Consider the following 18,162-nt stretch of genomic DNA (forward strand, 5'->3'; position numbering starts at 1 on the left):
AGGAACATGATTGAATAACATATAGTACAGTGGTTCTCAGCCTATGGGTCGCGACCCCGGCGGGGGTCGAACGACCAAAAGCTCTTGTTTTAGTTTCAATTTTGGTAAGCTAAGAGAACACAAACTTTTCCCTATTGAATGTCCTCAGTATCTCTCAAACTCAACTTTAATGAGTTGAGTTGGGTCAAAAAGCATGTGAAGACTGGCTATTGGAGATGAATTGCTACCAAGAAGATATCAAAGAAAGAAAACTCTATATGCAATCCTACTGAAACCATACTTTATCAGAGCTGGAAGGAACTCTGGATTTCATCGACTGCAGTGCTTTGCAAACTGTGCTCTCTACTATAGTGGAGGAGTTGGGATTACAGAGATAAAAGGATAGCTTGCCTGACCAGGCGGTGGCACAGTGATAGAGCATCAGACTGGGATGCAGAGAACCCAGATTCGAGACCCCAAGGTCACCAGCTTGAGCACGGGCTCATCTGATTTGAGCAAAAGCTCACCAGCTTGGACCCAAGGTCGCTGACTCGAGCAAGGGGTTACTCAGTCTACTGAAGGCCCGTGGTCAAGGCACATATGAGAAAGCAATCAATGAACAAATAAAGGGCCACAACAAAAAACTGATGATTGATGCTTCTCATCTCTCTATGTTCCTGTCTGTCTGTCTCTATCTATCCCTGTCTCTGACTCTCTCTCTCTCTCTCTCTCTCTCTCTCTCTCTCTCTCTGTTAAAAAAAAAGCATAGCTTAAAGGACAGGACTCTATTGTCCCATCCCACCCCACCTCTAACTTTCACCCCAGTCTTACCTATGAGGTTTCTGCATGGTTTTCTTTTTTTTTTTTTTTTTTTTTTTTTTTTATGGCAGAGACAGAGAGAGTCAGACAGAGGGACAGACAGACAAAGGAGAGAGATGAGAAACATCAATTATCCATTGTGGTTTCTTAGTTGTTCATTTATTGATTTCTCATATGTGCCTTGACCAGGGGGCTGCAGCAGACTGAGTGACCCCTTGCTCGAGCCAGCGACCTTGGGCTCAAGCTAGTGAGCCTTGCTCAAACCTGATGAGCCCACGCTCAAGCTGGTGACATCGGGTTCTTGAACCTGGGTCCTCTGCATCCCAATCCAACACTATCCACTGTGCAACCTCCTGGTCAGGCTGCATGGGTTTATTTTTACTTAATAAAAGAGTTCCATTGTTAAATATAAATTTGAAAGCTAATGAACTCCTCATTTTACAAGCAAGGATAGGTACAGAGAGATAATTTTCCCAAGTTGTTTAATAGCACAGCAAAATGAACACAAGTCTTCCTGTTCCAATGTACTACACTGCCTCTTTTCTGTTAAAAAATATTTTAACAGAATCCACTACACAGAGACAGAGAGAAGCTGTATAAACTTAACATAATTTTTCTATCTCAAAAATTTTAAGTTATTTTATTCTTACAAAATACTACTAGTGAATAAAAAATCAAACTGATCCCAAATGTGGTGGCAGTGGATAAAGCATCAAGCTGGAATGCTGAGGTCGCTGGTTCGAAACCCTGGGCTTACCTGGTCAAGGTGTTGTAAGGTAGCAAAAAACTGCAAATTAATATTGGTATTCTAGGAAGAAAAGGTCAGGCTTTCCTGTCCTTTCCTTGGAAAATGGAGGAAAAGGAATGTAAAAGTCTCCTGACTTACAAGAATGACTAGGATCATTTGGTTTTAAGTTCTCTGAAAGGATTAAGGTTACTAAGAAACTTCTCTTTCAAGAAGAGGCAAAATTTACATACCTCCTTGCATTGATTGTAGTTCCTCCCTTTCCTGAAATCTTGAGAGAAAAATACCTCTAGGCTAGTGAAGGAAGAGGAACCCTGAAAAATTTGTAAATGTCTTTGATTGTGTTACCTTGAAAGTCTTAATGTTTCTGTGTATCCACTAGACCAGGGGTAGTCAACCTTTTTATACTTACCACCCACTTTTGTATCTCTGTTAGTAGTAAAATTTTCTAACCGCCCACCAGTTCCACAGTAATGGTGATTTATAAAGTAGGAAAGTAACTTTACTTTATAAAATTTATAAAGCAGAGTTACAGCAAGCTAAAGCATATAATAATAATTACTTACCAAGTACTTTATGTCAGATTTTCACTAAGTTTGGCAGAATAAATCTTTATAAAACAACTTACTATAGTTAAATCTATCTTTTTATTTATACTTTGGTTGCTCCGCTACCGCCCATCATGAAAGCTGGAACGCCCACTAGTGGGCGGTACGGACCAGGTTGACTACCACTGCCCTAGACAAATGTTATAATCTTGTAAATGATTGTGCCATAATGTCATGCTCTCCCCTGCCCGTGTGTGATCAAGGGTATATAAGCAGCCCCTGAACTATTTTGGGGGCTGCACAATTTGGGCCTGCAGATGCCCCGTGTCAGCCATATGCAGCTGACATATTAAAATTTCCTCCTTTAATAAAACTCTTCAAAACTTATCTGGACTGGGTGTCTCTACATGGACTCGATGAAGTGAGGTACGGTGCCTTTCAGAATCTGGGGTGCAGTACTTTATAACAAAGGTACATAATAGAAGCAACTACAAGTTGATGCTTCCCACTCCTTACCCCCTCCTTCCTTTCTCTCATCTCTTCTCCTCTCTCTAAAATCAATAAAATTTGAAAATAATAATAAAAAAGAAATCAAATTGAGTCTGTCTAATAAAGTAGCCACATGATTTAATTTTTATTTATTTATTTGTTTAGAGATAGAAAGAGAATGAGAAAGACAGGAAGAGGAATGATGAGATGCATCAGCTCATAGTTGTGTCACTTTAATTTTTCATTGATTGTCTCTCATACATGCCTTGACCGGGGGGCTCCAGCTGAGCCAGTGACCCCTTGCTCAAGCCAGCGACCTTGGGCTCAGGCCAGTAACCATGCTCAAGCTGATGACCCCGTGCTCAAACTGATAAGCCTGTACTCAAGCCAGATGATCCCACTCAAGCAGTGACCTCAGACTTTAGAACCTGGGACCACAGCACCCCAGATCAATACTCTATTAACTGTGCCACCACCAGCCAAGTAGAATTTTAATTAATTAAAGTGAAATAAAATGAAATATCCAGTTCCTTAGTCACTCTAGCCATGCTTCAAGCATTCAAAAGCTACATGTGACTGTTGGGGACTGAAATATAAACAGGGTATTTTTACTGTCTGGATATCTTGGGGACAGAGGTGCTGGGCCTAAACCCCCAACTCACCTGCTTAGTTAACAAAGAGCTATACCTGATTCTCACTTGTCCCACCCATGTTCTCCAGAAGAGGCTGGAAGCTAGTTTCTTATTGGTGTAAAGTTAGATTTGAATGGTATGGTGGGGGTTGTCTTTGAGTTGTCTTGGAAACAATTGAATTGCTGATGGACCACGTTTTTTCCCTGAATAAAGATGGATGCGTCTTTGGGAGCAGCCATGTTACGGCTCAGGAACAGTAGAGACTGTTTGCCGTGACATCCTCCCAAACCCATCTGTATGTATATATCTTTAAGTCTCTGTCTACCATTTATTCAATTTCATACCTTTTCCCATTTGAGACCCCGGAATAGACTCATCACGGCTGGACCACAACATGTGACTACTATTTGGATAGACAGATATAGCAGCTCCATTCCTGCAGAAAGTTCCATTGCAGAGTGACAGTAGACATTATTCCAGCACTGTCTAAACAAAACAGCATTTGAGTCATGTGTCACAAATGTCACCAAAAGACACTAATCCCCTCAATTTAGTATTTAAATCCCTTTTAAAAATAAATAGGGCAATGCCTGACCTGTGGTGGCGCAGTGGGATAAAGCATCAACCTGGAACACTGAGGTTGCCGGTTCGAAACCTTGGGCTTGCCTGGTCAAGGCACATGTGGGAGTTGATGCTTCCTGCTCCTCCCCCTTCTCTCTCTCTCTCCCCTCTCTCTAAAAATCAATAAATAAAATATTTTTTAAAAATTAAAAATAAATAAATAAATAGGGCAAGATATACATTTAATTCCAGCCTTTTGCCTGGCCAGGCAGTGGTGCAGTGGATAGAGCATTGGACTGGGACATGGAGGACCCAGGTTTGAAACCCTGGGGTCTCTGGCTAGAGCACGAGATCATCTGGTTTGAGCAAGGCTCACAAGCTTGAACCCAAGGTTGCTGGCTTGAGCAAGGAGTCACTCGGTCTGCTGTAGCCCCCCAGTCAAGGCACATATGAGAAAGCAATCAATGAACAACCAAGGCAGGAGTAGTCAACCTTTTTATACCTACCACCTACTTTTGGATCTGTGTTAGTAGTAAAATTTTCTAACTACCCACCAGTTCCATAGTAATGGTGATTTATAAAGTAGGGAAGTAACTTTACTTTATAAAATTTATAAAGCAGAGTTACAGCAAGTTAAAGCATATAATAATTACAGCTAGTGCTCGACTTATGACCATGATTGGTTCTGACAGACCGGTCGTAACACGATTTGGTCATTAGTTGAGTAGGCTATATGTACAGTACGGTGAAATGATGTTATAAAAATCTTTAAGTCATATTTTATCATAATTTTCTTTCATCATTATATCTCATAATTTCCTTTGTTCATTTTATTCCATTTGTATCATCTCTACACCATTTTGTTTCTTATTTTTATATTCATCAGGTTTAAGTAAAACACTGCATTACCAGTACAACTGGTTTAATATTTGCAAAACATAAAAAATTACAAAATATAGGTGCATACAAAAATACAGGTGTAAACAATACCATAGGAAACATTTTCCCAATTGCAAAACATATCAAAATATAAAGGGTATATAAACATGTACGAAACATTTTATTGGCTGCTGGTGCTTGGCTGCAGATCGTTGATGTCGTCATCTGAGGCAGCAGTTGGGGTTACCAGAGTTGGTTTTTTCATAAACATGTGTGATCACATTCACTTTCTTTTCTCCTTCATACTTGTTCATTGATTGCTTTCTCATATGTGCCTTGACCAGGGGTTTACAGCAGAGCGAGTGGCCCCTTGCTCAAGCCAGTGACCTTGGGCTCAAACCAGCAACCATGGCATCATGTCTATGATCCCATGCTCAAGCCAGCACCCCTGCACTCAAGCTGGTGAAACCATGCTCAAGTTGGATGAGCCCACACTAATTTTCATGTCAAGATCGATGGCCTTTCTTTCCTTCTTTGCAGGCTGAGGCGTAGACAAAGACAATTTCCTCTTGGTAGACATCTTAGGAGGGGTTTGATGAAAAATATCCAAGACACAAAACACAAATTGCTCTATCGAATCTGGGATAACAGTTGAAATGGTGCACACAAAGATGGTAGTGCTGCCGGAAGCTGGATCGCACTGTCGTACACCCAGTTGGGCAAGGCTTGGGCTGCCAGACATGGAATAGTCATGGCTAGCGATTGTGGTCATAAAGTCAAATGGTCATAAGTTGCATAGGTCGTAAGTCGATCAATACCTGTACTTACCAAGTACTTTATGTTGGATTTCACTAAGTTTGGCAGAATAGATCTTTATAAAACAACTTACTATAGTTAAATCTATCTTTTTATTTATATTTTGGTTGCTCCACTACCGCCCACCATGAAAGCTGGAATGCCCACTTGTGGACGGTAGGGACTAGGTTGACTACCACTGAACTAAGGTGTCACCAACGAAGAATTGATGCTTTTTGTCTCTCTCCCTTCCTAACTGTAACTATATGTCCCCCTCTTTTTCCTCTCTGTCTCTGTCACCCCCCCAAAAAAATCCACACTTTCTTTTATTTAGCAGAAAGTACAACTGTATGTCATAAAATCTTTGAAATTTATCTTATCATACTTCTCAGTAGAGTTAACTATATTTAAGAAAAAAATTATATAAGGGGAAACAATTTTCAACCATAATTATTAATATTTTCCCTAAAATAATTGTTATATAAAGCAAATAAAAATAGCATTGCTGAGTTTTATTTTTTTAAATAGGGCTAGGTGAGGAATCTAGCAACTCTATACTGATACATTAAGTTCATTATTAAACATTATCCACAAGAATCAATCCAAATAAAGTAGAGGAAATTACTAAAGTAAGATATGTTTGGTGATTACATACTTTTCTGACAATATCTAAAAGACCATAAGCATTTGAGAAAATAATATTACCATTAAAAAGGTTTCTGTTTAATGTTGTGCCTTGTCCCAAGCTGACTAAAAATTGCTTCAGAAATTCTTTGGGAGCATAGTAAAAGATAAATTACTTATTCTTGAGTCAAAATCATCTGAAAATGGATTTCATTGAAAGTACTCTAAGATAAAAATGATATTAGAAACAGAAAGAAAGGGAGCTGGGAAATTTTACAGCAAGATCTTATTTCCTGATATTAATAAGTTTTACTTAAAGGTGAATATAGCCTGACCAGGCAGTGGCGCAGTGGATAAAGCATCAGACTGGGATGTGGAGGGCCCAGGTTCAAGGCCCTGAGGTCGCTAGCTTGAGCGCGGGCTCATCTGGTTTGAGCAAGACTCACCAGCTTGAGCCCAAGGTTGCTGGCTTGAGTAAGGGGTCACTCAGTCTGCTGTAGCCCCCCGGTTAAGGCATATATGAGGAATCAATCAAATCAACTAAGGAACCACAACAAAGAATTGATGTTTCTCATCTCTCTCCCTTCCTGTCTGTCTGTCCTTATCTGTCCTTCTCTCTGACTCTCTCTGCCAAAACAAAACAAAAAAAAGGTGAATATAAAGTTTAGCGCCTTCATTACTCTTATTAGAACTCCCTTTTTGCAGCAAGTAAAACAAGTATTTACTGGCTGTGCAGGAGGAAAGTCAGAGAAAAGGGGTCCTTGGTGACAGGTTCAGGGGCTTAGCCCAGGAGAAGCTGTCACTGCCCACTGCTCCCCTGGCTGCAAGTCTCCTATAGTGCCATAGAGCTTAGGACAAAGAGAAAGGCCCGGGGGGGGGGGTGTATGTGTTCCCAGGACAGAGACCACTCTTGCTGGAACTCTTAAATTATGGTTCTTTCCTAATTTAGTAAGGCAGGTAAATGCCATTATTAAAATATGTAGGGCAGGTTTCCTGTGCACTTAGTGGTTATAAGATTGCTTTATTTAGACTATTTCATTGATTTAGTCATTCAGCAAACCTTCCTAATGTATATATACTTTGTGTCAGTACTGTGGTAAGTGCTAGAATACAAAGATAAAGCTGTTATGTTTCTTGACTCAAGTAGTTCAGTCTATTTGGGGAGAGAGAAATTTGCAAATAAATAACAGAGTAGTAGTAGCGATAATAATAGCAATTACTGAGCAATTATTATGTATCAACTTAACATTATCATAAATGTTATGATAAAGATATAAAATGGTTATACAAGAGAGGGCCCCTAATCCACACTAGGGCAAGGGAGGTTCTCCAGAGGTGAAGTATAAATTCGTCTTGAACAAACCTGACTGAGTCACAGAGGAGAATGGCCTTCAGACAGAGTGAGGAGGCAAGAGAACTTAGCAGGTTCCATTGCAGAAAAAAGGGTCTTCGAAAGACACAAGTTCATGCTTACCACTTGGAAAGAACAGGTGGTTTCCATTTGGACTCCATTTCAGCTTTTTATCTAACTGTACCTTTTACTCAGTTCTATTCTTTCACTTTGTCCTTCTTTCATTTTTAAATTGTTAACATTATTATGGAAATGTTAACATCCTAATTATTTTCCTTTCCCTTTGTTGTTTTTAGCTTCTTATGCATTTCTTTTATTTCTTTCTGTTATTTTAACTCATATTTCTCTGAAATGCAATCCTAACATATTATCTGGTTTAAATCATTTTTCATGGATGAATCTATACAGTGAGTAATGTGAACAACATAATCTGGAGAGCATCCACATTAAACTCCTGGACGGTCGGAGGCTTTCTCCTTCCTGCCCTGATCATCCCTCCTCTCAGATGCCCAATTCCTTCAACAACTATATCTGTGCTCCCAGAAACCCATCCCTGATGACTCTGTAAAAGCACCCTAAGAAGTTTATTTCCCTTAGAACTTTAAACACAATGCAAACCACACAGTCTGCTTGTTATAAATGTTACCTGTCAACATTTCTAACTATCACACTGATCATTTACTAATCTATGGTTTCCAAAATGAAAGACAATGAGTTTGGAGCAACCAAGATAATCACACCATGAAGCGATAGAAGATTTCTACTGAACAGATTACTTACTGTTTCTACCCTAGTTCTCACCAGGACGTCACATTCTTCTTGAAGAAAAACCCTTGAGATCTGACTCTTTCCAGTTCCTTTCATCTTGGGGGGATAAAAAGCAAACCAGAACAAGGGCTATCCCACAAATAACATGACTTAGAGCAGCAGCTGTGCTTTGTCCTACTGAATGATTCTTAACCTGAGGCATGGGATCCTGTGCTTGGAAGCTCAGGCTTTCCAGAAAGGATGGCTTTGGAGGTAACAGAGTGGCTCTTCTCTGCCCAAGTTTCAGCTGAGCTGGGGCCTGTCATTGGAGTGCAGAGTTAGGAAGCTGCATGCTTTTGATATCTTATTAGTTAAGGGCAATATCAATGCTGTTTTAGGTACCTCCAAGTTGAAAAAAAGGTTTCTCTTTCTCACATGCTGAGCAACAAAAGATATCTTCAAAACAGAAATAATTGCAAAAGGATCACCAAAAATACAAATGTTTTTCTTAATACCTGTTTTTCAAGAACTTTCTGATAGCTAAAATAATTCTAGCTATTACTAGGAACTTACAATAATAAAAAATAAGAAATATAACTATTAGCTATAAAGATTATGAAGACTTTCTCTATGAATTTCTCCTCCAAACTTTCTGATAACATTATAAAGTTGGTCTTGTCTCCAACTGAAATATTCTTACAGGTAGAAATGAAAATTGTAGGTCTACCTCCTATCTCCAAAATCCTATGTCCTTTTCATTGTTGTCACATGAGGCCTACTCTCTCAAAAGAATTAAGAACTGGGTGCAGCAATTTGCTACTCAGAAGCCTATTTATTTTAGTCTTCAGGTCAATGCTGCATTTCAGCAGACACAAGACTAGATGACTGACTTAACAAGGAGGAGGTCTCCTCAGGCTCATCATGAACCAGTAAGAATGGGAGAAAGTAGAGACAGAGTGAAATCAGAGATGGATATGAGACAAAAAGTTCCTAAACAACACCCAAGCCACTACTATAGTCCCTAATCATAAGTTCAGTATAAAAAAGGATGAGTGACATTTGTTTTCATATTTTTCTCTTTTAAAGTCCTGCCACAGCCACTCAAGTTTTGTACATTGGCTATAAACAATCATCCCCATCCACCCCACCCTCCGTGGCATCCCACAATAGTTCCTGGAATCCATAAATTCAAGATACTACATCTTCTCTAAGTCCATCCATGTTCTCACTGGTAAATTCTACCAAACATTTAACAAACAATTAGTACCAATCCTTCCCAAGCTCTCCTCAAAAAACAGAAGATGAAGGAACACTTCTAAACTCATTTTATAAATCCAGCATTACCATTATTCCAAAGCCAGACAAGGGCAGCTACAAGAAAATACTATTACAGGCCAATATTCCTGATAAACACAGATTCAGAAATCCTCAACAAAATATTAGCAAACTGAATTCAACAGTACATAAAGAGGGTCATACAACATAATCAAGTGGGATTTATTCCAGGGATGCAATGATATTTCAACACACACAAATTAATCAATATGATACACTACATTAACAAAATAATGGTTAGATAAAATTCTTATAATCATCTCAATCAATGCAGAAAAAAAAAACATTTGGAAAAATTTTCTTTCATAATAAATACTCTCAACAAACTCTGTATAGAGATAATAATATACCTCTATAAAATAAAGACCCGATACAACAAGGCCACAGCTAACATCATACTCAGTGGTGAAGAGATGAATGCTTTCCCTTGAAGATCAGGGCTACAGCAAGGATGCCAGCAGTTTCGGTAATAATTTTTTTGGATTTCACACCAAAAGAACTCTCCTCAAAAAAATGTGGGACTACATCAAACTGTAAAGCTTCTGCAGAGCAAAGGACACTATCAACACTATAAAAAGGCAGCCCACCAAATGAGAAAATATTTACAAACAACATATCTGATAAAAACAAACAAACAGGCATGCTGATTTATTTTTATATTTGTTACCAGAAAGCACTAAATTATATGTTAAAAAGAAGCATATTTTGGCTTTACTTACAGCACATGGCACAATGCCCAGTGAGGATGGCTGTGGAGAGTGGATATTAAAGGGTTTAGACCAGGGGTCCCCAAACTACAGCCACGCAGGCTGCATGCAGCCCCCTGAGACCATTTATCCAGCCCCTGCTGCACTTCCGGAAGGGGCACCACTTTCACTCCTGGAGTACTGTTATGTGGCGGCGCTGCAAAGCGCGGCGTAGCTTACGTACAATACTACTTCCGTTTTGTTTTCTTACTTTAAAATAAGATATGTGCAGTGTGCATAGGGATTTGTTCATAGTTTTTTTATAGTCCGGCCCTCCAACGGTCTGAGGACCAGTGAACTGGCCCCCTGTGTAAAAAGTTTGGGGACCCCTGGTTTAGTCTCTTGCCTACTTGGCTTTGAAGATTAGTTTTGCCGATCATTAGAGGAGAGAGCAGAGAGGAGAGCAGAGAAAGGCCACGTGGAGGAGGCCAGGAGAAGCAGCCAAGATGGCGGAGTGTTGAGTGACTGGGAGAAGGAAGGAGATGGGAACAGGGGTGAATAAGTCTGGTGAGCTAGAAACCTTTGATTCTAGGAAACTCGGATAAGTCAGTAGCTTTGTGAGCACTGAATGTGAGTGGGTTTTGGAGCCCAGTGTGTGTTTTTACTTGCCTGCCAGGTGCAAGCTAGGATTAGGGATGATTGCCCATCAGTTTTTGGCTCTGTTGTTTCTTTACCGACTGTTCAAATCCAATGCGAACCTGCATGGGCCATGTGGCTGTGATGCTGGCCCTGGCCACTGGCCCTACATTTGGCATAGTCTGTGGCAGGATTCGATACAGATCGGTATGGAGTCACCACCACCTTTGAGTGGTGGAGTAGAGGACTGGCTAGTGTTAGGGTTCCCCATGGCTGTCCTTTTGGGGATTGTAGGCTGGCTGACTTTTACAGCCATGTGTGAGGAAACTGAGAGCTCTGTGGAAGAGGCTGCCCGGGACCTGCAAACTGAGCAGTGGAAGGAGTTGGAGCAAACGTGGGCGAAAGAGATGCCGACTCTGGAGCTGGAGGAAGCGCTGGAGGAGGAGGCCGACCAGGTTTGCGAGATTTGCCTGGAAATGGAGCAGCTAGTGGAGGAGTAATCACAGGTTCGTGAGTTGCAGCTTGCCCTGGATGTTGTGAAGAGCCAGCAGCGGCAGGAGGCCGGGGCTGAGGCTGGGCTCCGGGCTGCAAGCCCGGCAGTGGGAGCTGGTGTTTTCAGTTCCTCTTTGGAGGATGAGGAGAATCGGGCTGGAGTTGCAATCCGCAGTCTCCAGAAGATGAGAACCCAGCTGGAAGGAGCACCTACTGCGGCCCTGGTAGGTCTGCGATTTTGGGACATAGGGCTGGACATGTCTCTGGAGCAGAGATGGAAATGCTGACTGCCATTGCCACGTGCTCCTCTTTGGGACAGTGTAAGACCTGCCAGGACGGCAGGGATGAGGGGCGTGGCTGAGGTCTCATGTGCGTGGACTGATTTCCTGGACTACGACTGGAGTGAGCACTGGCTCCTTTGTTGAATGGACTTACGGATTTTGGACAATGTGAAATCCCCTGATGGGGGTGGGCGGCAGCTTTGCTGGAGGCCCTTCCCCTGCCCCGGGAAGCTTTTCCCATGGCTAGAAAGAAGGCCGAGGGCATTATGCGCTTTTGGCAAAGTGCTCAAGAGACTCGTGAAATGTACCTTTGTAATTATTGAAAAAAAAAAAAAAGATTAGTTTTGCCACTTACTAGCATATGACCTTGGTAAGTACTTAACATCCTTGACTCTCCTTTTCACCATCTTTAAAACAGCAATAACAGTTACTTTTCAGGTTTGATATAAGACTAAAAAATAATTATGTAGGAAGTGCATCTCATTTTTAAACTAGCTTTATTTAAAAAACATAAAATATACTCATGGTGGAAAAACAGTTGAATGGGACTTAGGAGGACAAAATGGCATTCATATTTTCTGTGTTGTAATAGGTTACTTCTGTGTTAGGCCAAGATAATCACAGTTCAGTTATGTTTCAAATTAAATTTATCCTTAAGATGTTTAAGCAGAGTGTATCTTCTTTTACTTCTATCAGTGGGTGCCCCTTCCTTTCAAAAGAAGTTTCATGATGTAGCTGAAAGTGAAGTCTAGGCCCTGAAATTCTAGAGTTCAAACTTCACTCCTTGTTAGCTCTACAAGCTATGGTCAACAACGTTGCTTCTCCAAATTCTAATTTTTCTCAACTATTAATTCCATATATTAACCCCTAATCCATTGTATCTCAAGAAATACAAGGAAAATGCACAATTTATGAAATAGTTCATTTTATAAAAGAAAGGCATCAATTTTTCCATATCTGGAAAATATTTTGTAAACACATTTTTGAGAAAAGATTTAGACTATTTAGTGGAAACATTTACACTGCCCAGTTCACTTTTATGAAGATAATAACACCAATGGTACTTCGTCTTTCTTAGCAGAGTAAATTTAGCAGTACAATTCTTAGTAATGGCAAGAATATCTGACTTGAAATTAAGAAATCTGGATTAATTGCCATTAATCATTTAATATACAATAATGCCTTATTCACTTTAATGTATAATAAATGCTACTCATTTATATATTTGTTCAACAAATATTTATTAAATATATCATATGTGTCATCACTGTTTTTGGCACTAAGGATAAAACAAAGAACCAAATTATTATTTATTTTAAATAGTGTATCTTCACATGCATATTGTCATATTGATCCTGAAAACAACACTTTGAGGTGAGAAGGGGAATCTCAGAGATGTCAATAGACTTTACCAGGATCAATAACAAGTTGTGGCCACTTCAATCCAGTTCTAACTCTTAACACAGTTTTTCCAATACACCATACACTCAGTGGAAAAGGTAAATCCTGATTCTTCAAAGAAGAATCTAGTTAACTAGATTATTCCATCCCCAGATCACCAACACGCTGCTAGAGAAAATATTTATTCCCATTAATTCTGAGAGCTATAATATTTTATGTGTTATGAAATATAAAGACATTTAAAATGCTGCCTCCAGGTACTGCCCCATTTTTTTGCTCATTCTTTGTAACAAAATTCCTTAAAAGAGTGATTTATATTTACTCCCTTCATCTTCCTCCTCTACATTTTCTCTTTCATTCTCTCCAGCTAGACTTTTATTCTACTACTCCACTAAAATCAGTCTTGTCAATGTGATCAATAACCTCTCTCTCGCCAAGTCTAATGTGCATTCATCTTATTCCAAGCTTATGCAGCATTGACGTAGTTGGTTACCCACTCCTTGTTTAAGTATTTTTTACTTGGCTTCAAAAATTAAGTCTTCCCCCCTTTCCTTTCCAGATCTCCTTTCTTGTTCCTCTTCTCCTCTTTTCTCATTTTCCTTTTTCATCTTCCTGTCCTGGGATGAGAGAATTAATGGCAAAAAGAAGTACAGAGGCCATGTGAATTAATGGCAGACGGAAGGGGAAGTATGTGAAGCATCTTGGCAGCATGCCTCTTAGTGTCCAAGAATGTGAGATGTGAATGGGTGAGTGAGAGAAACTACATGGAAGTATAATTTCAGCAACCCAACAGCACCCCGAAAATAGGGCACTGCAGGAAGTGGGGGAAGGGCCTGCAAAGTAACTGCCTATGCAAAAATATATTTACAAGTATCCCCATATTGATCCATAAATTCATTTTATTGTTATAAGAACCCGGTAGGCATGTTTGTAGAAATGGGCAACCTAATTCTAAAATTTAATGTAGTTAATTTCAAAGTACCTAGAATAACCAAAACAACATTATGTTAAGTAAAATAAACCAGCACAGAAAGACAAATACTGCATGATCTTACTACATTTCAAATCTAAAACAGTCGAACTCATGAAAACAGAGACTAGAATGTTGGTTAGCAGGGGCAGTGGTGAGGGGGAAGTAGGGAGCTTATGGTCAAAGAGCACAAAGTTCAGTTATACAAGGTAAGTTCTGCAGTTATACTGTATAGCACGATGCCTATAGCTAATATTGTATTGTATACTTAAAATTTGTTAAGAGGATAGATCTTATGTTAGGTATTTTTAACACACACTGACAAACCAAATTCAGCATTACATTAAAAGAATCATACACCATGATCAAGTGGGATTTATTCCAGGGATACAAGGATGGTTCAATATATGCAAATTAATCAACGTGCTACACCACATAAACAAAGTGGAGAACTATTATATGATCATCTTAATAAATACAGAAAAAGTATGTGACTAATTTAACATTCATTTGTGTTTGTGATAAAAATACTCAACCAAGTGGGAATAGAAGAAACACATTTCAATATAATAAAGGCCATATATGACAAACCCACAGCTAACATCATATTCAACAGGGAAGAGCTAAAAGCTTTTTTTTTTAAGATCAAGGAAAAGTATACCCATTCTCACCACTTTTATTCAACATAGTATTAGAAGATCTAGCCACAGCAATCAGACAATAAGAACTATGACCTCTTCAAATCAAAAAGGAAGAAGTAAAATAGTTACCATTTGTCATTTTAAAAGCACAAAAGAGTTTCTGTGGCAGGACAAGGGGAAGTCAGAGATAGTCAAAGGGTAAAAAGGACTCACTGTGCTATTATGACACTGAAGATAAAAAAAAAAGCCATGTGCAAGAACGGTAGAGCAGCTTCTAGAAGTTGAGAGTTGACTTTTAGTGGACACCCAGACAATGTTCCAGCCAAGCCAGCCATTCAGCCAGGATAGTGGACACCCAGAAAAGTAACTAAACTGAATTTTGCTACCAACTTAACTGACCTTGAAAATGGACTCTTCTCTAGAGCCTCCAGAAATCAGCTCACCCAACATCTTGTTTTTGGCCTTATTAGATCTTAGCAGTGAACTCATCTAAGATTGCCAAGACTTCTGACCTACAAAACTTTAAGCTGATAATAAATGTTGTTTTAAAACCATTATGATTGTGGTAATTTATTATGGTAGAAATAAAACACTGATACATGAATAGATAAAATGTAGTATGTCTATACAATTGAACACTACTCGCAATAAAAAAGATAATGATACACATGTAAAAAATGGAAGAATCTCAAAATAATTATGCCGAGTGAAAGAAGCGAGACAAAAGAATAAATAAAGAGTATGCCCTCTTCGATTCCCGGCCAGGGCACACAGGAGAAGCGCCCATTTGCCTCTCCACCCCTCCGCCGCGCTTTCCTCTCTGTCTCTCTCTTCCCCTCCCGCAGCCAAGACTCCATTGGAGCAGAGATGGCCCGGGCGCTGGGGATGGCTCTGTGGCCTCTGCCTCAGGCGCTAGAGTGGCTCTGGTCGCAATATGGCGACGCCCAGGATGGGCAGAGCATCGCCCCCTGGTGGGCAGAGCGTCGCCCCTGGTGGGCGTGCCGGGTGGATCCCGGTCCGGCGCATGCGGGAGTCTGTCTGACTGTCTCTCCCCGTTTCCAGCTTCAGAAAAATGAAAAAATGAAAAGAAAAAAAAAAAAAAAGAGTATGCCCTCTATGATATCTTTTATGTAGAATTCTAGAAAAATGCACATAACTCTACAGTACAGAAACTAGACCAGTGATTGTCTAGGAATAAGATGAGGAGCGGTGATGAGGGAAAATAGGTAATAAAAGGCCATGAGAAAATCTTGGGAGATAAAGACTATTTATTATCTTGTTTGATGTTGGCTTCATGGGTATACACATATGTCAAGCTTATCAAACTGTACATTATAAATATGAGGAATAGGCCCTGGCCGGTTGGCTCAGCAATAGAGAATCAGTCCAGCATGTGGAAGTCCCAGGTTCAATTCCCAGTCTAGGGCACACAGGAGAAGCACCCATCTGCTTCTTGACTCCTCCCCCACTTCTCCCTCTTTTTCTCTCTCTCCCTCTCCTTGCCTTCTGCAGCCATGGCTCAAATGCTTCCAGCAATTTGGCCCTGGGTGCTGAGGATGGCTCCATGGCCTCACCTCAGGCACTGAAATAGCTCAGTTGCTGAGCAACAGAACAGTGGCCCTAGATGTGCACAGCTTCTCCCTGTAGGGGGATTGCTGGGTGGATCCTGGCCGGGAGCATGTGGGAGTCTGTCTCTCTGACTCCCTGCCTCTCTGCCTCTCACTTAATAAAAAAGAATAAACAAATCTGTGCAATTTATTTACATCAACTACATATCAATATTGCTATAAAAACAATAAAAATAAGCCTCCTAGAAAACTGAAGAAAAGATACCCAAATAACATTTTCAATCAAAAGGTGAAAAACACAGAGAAGCAAGTAAATAATTCTCTTAATTTATCCTCTAATTCTGTTAAATTCAAAAAAATAAATGTAGAATGAACAAAATGTTTCTTTTGTAACTCCTGAGCTCCTATACATTTTAGCTGCCTACTCTCCAGTAATATCATTACTAGCCACTACCTGGAGTTAGGAAATAAACCAATATTTAATTAGGACATGGTTCCTGCCTCCATTTCTCATATTGTTTAGTGAACCCTAAGTAAATTGCTTCTCTAAACTTCTGCATGACTTTCTGTCTGATCCACAGCTTAGTGTTTGTATGCTATGGTTTGTTATACTCTAATGGTTCTTTGCAAGAATCTTATTTACTCATTGAATTCAAGGATACTTGAAGGACAAGAGTCAGATCATTCATTCATTAAGTACTGGCAGTTCCAAATGTGAGGATATAAATAAAAATTTGTCCTACTTCCCATAATCTATGAAGAAAGATAATATAAAGTCTATTATTAAGAGGAAAAAAGAGCCACCAATAGAATAAATCAATATCTGCTTACATGACAAATGGAAGGAAAAACCTATCTGGATAATTCATATATGTAAAAAGTGGCCCTAAAAGCAAGAATAAAAAAATTCTTTTAAAAATGTGGATCATGAAACAGAAAACTATAAATAAAGAGAAATAAGCATATAATATTAAATTCCTTCTAGTACTGAGCTGAACATGGGCACGCAGTCCTGCCCGGCCGGTAGAGCCAAGAAAGCCCAAAAACAGGTGGAGACCCACAGCTGAGCAAAGGTGCTCACCAGTGCCCTCAGGACCGAGCATAACGCCACCCACAGGGGCGGGGCAAAGGCCAAGGCCACCAAGGCTTGTGCACCCAAGTACGTGATCACAGCCACTCCCATGAAGAGAAAATGCAGAGGCAGAGAAATGCAACACAAATGAACCAAGAGAAATCCCTAGAAAAGGACCTAAATGAATCAGATATAACCAAATTACCAGATGCAGAGTTTAAAATAACGATTGTTAGGATGCTCAAAGATATTAGAACAACAATAGATGGTCATCATGAACACCTAAATAAAAAGATAGCAGATATAAAAAAGGAGATTGAAATGATAAAAAAGAATCAGTCAGAAATGACAAATACAATATCTGAAATAAAGAATACAATAGAAGGAATTAAAAGCAGGATGGAAGAAGCGAAGAAACAAATCAGCGAGTTAGAGGACATGATAAAGGCATGGAAGCAGAGCAGAAAAAAGAAAAGAACCTCAAAAAGTCTGAGGAAACTCTAAGAAAGCTTTGTGACAACATGAAGAGAAATAACATCCGCATCATACGGGTTCCTGAAGAAGAAGAGAAAGAACAAGGGATAGAGACTTTGTTCAAACATATCATAGCTGAAAACTTCCCTCAATTAAGGCAGGAAAAAATCTCACATGTTCAGGAAACACAGAGAAATCCATTAAGGAGAAACCCAAAGAAATCAACACCAAGACACATCATAATTAAAATACCAAAGCAAAGTGATAAAGAGAAAATATTAAAAGCTACTAGAGAAAAAAAGACTATCACCTACAAAGGAGTCCCCATAAGGATGACTTCTGACTTCTCAACAGAAACACTTGAGGCCAGAAGGGAATGGCAAGAAATATTCAAAGTAATGCAGAACAAGAGCCTACAACCAAGACTACTTTATCCA

Source organism: Saccopteryx bilineata, chromosome 11 (assembly GCF_036850765.1).
Source record: "Saccopteryx bilineata isolate mSacBil1 chromosome 11, mSacBil1_pri_phased_curated, whole genome shotgun sequence".
Classification (NCBI taxonomy): domain Eukaryota; kingdom Metazoa; phylum Chordata; class Mammalia; order Chiroptera; family Emballonuridae; genus Saccopteryx; species Saccopteryx bilineata.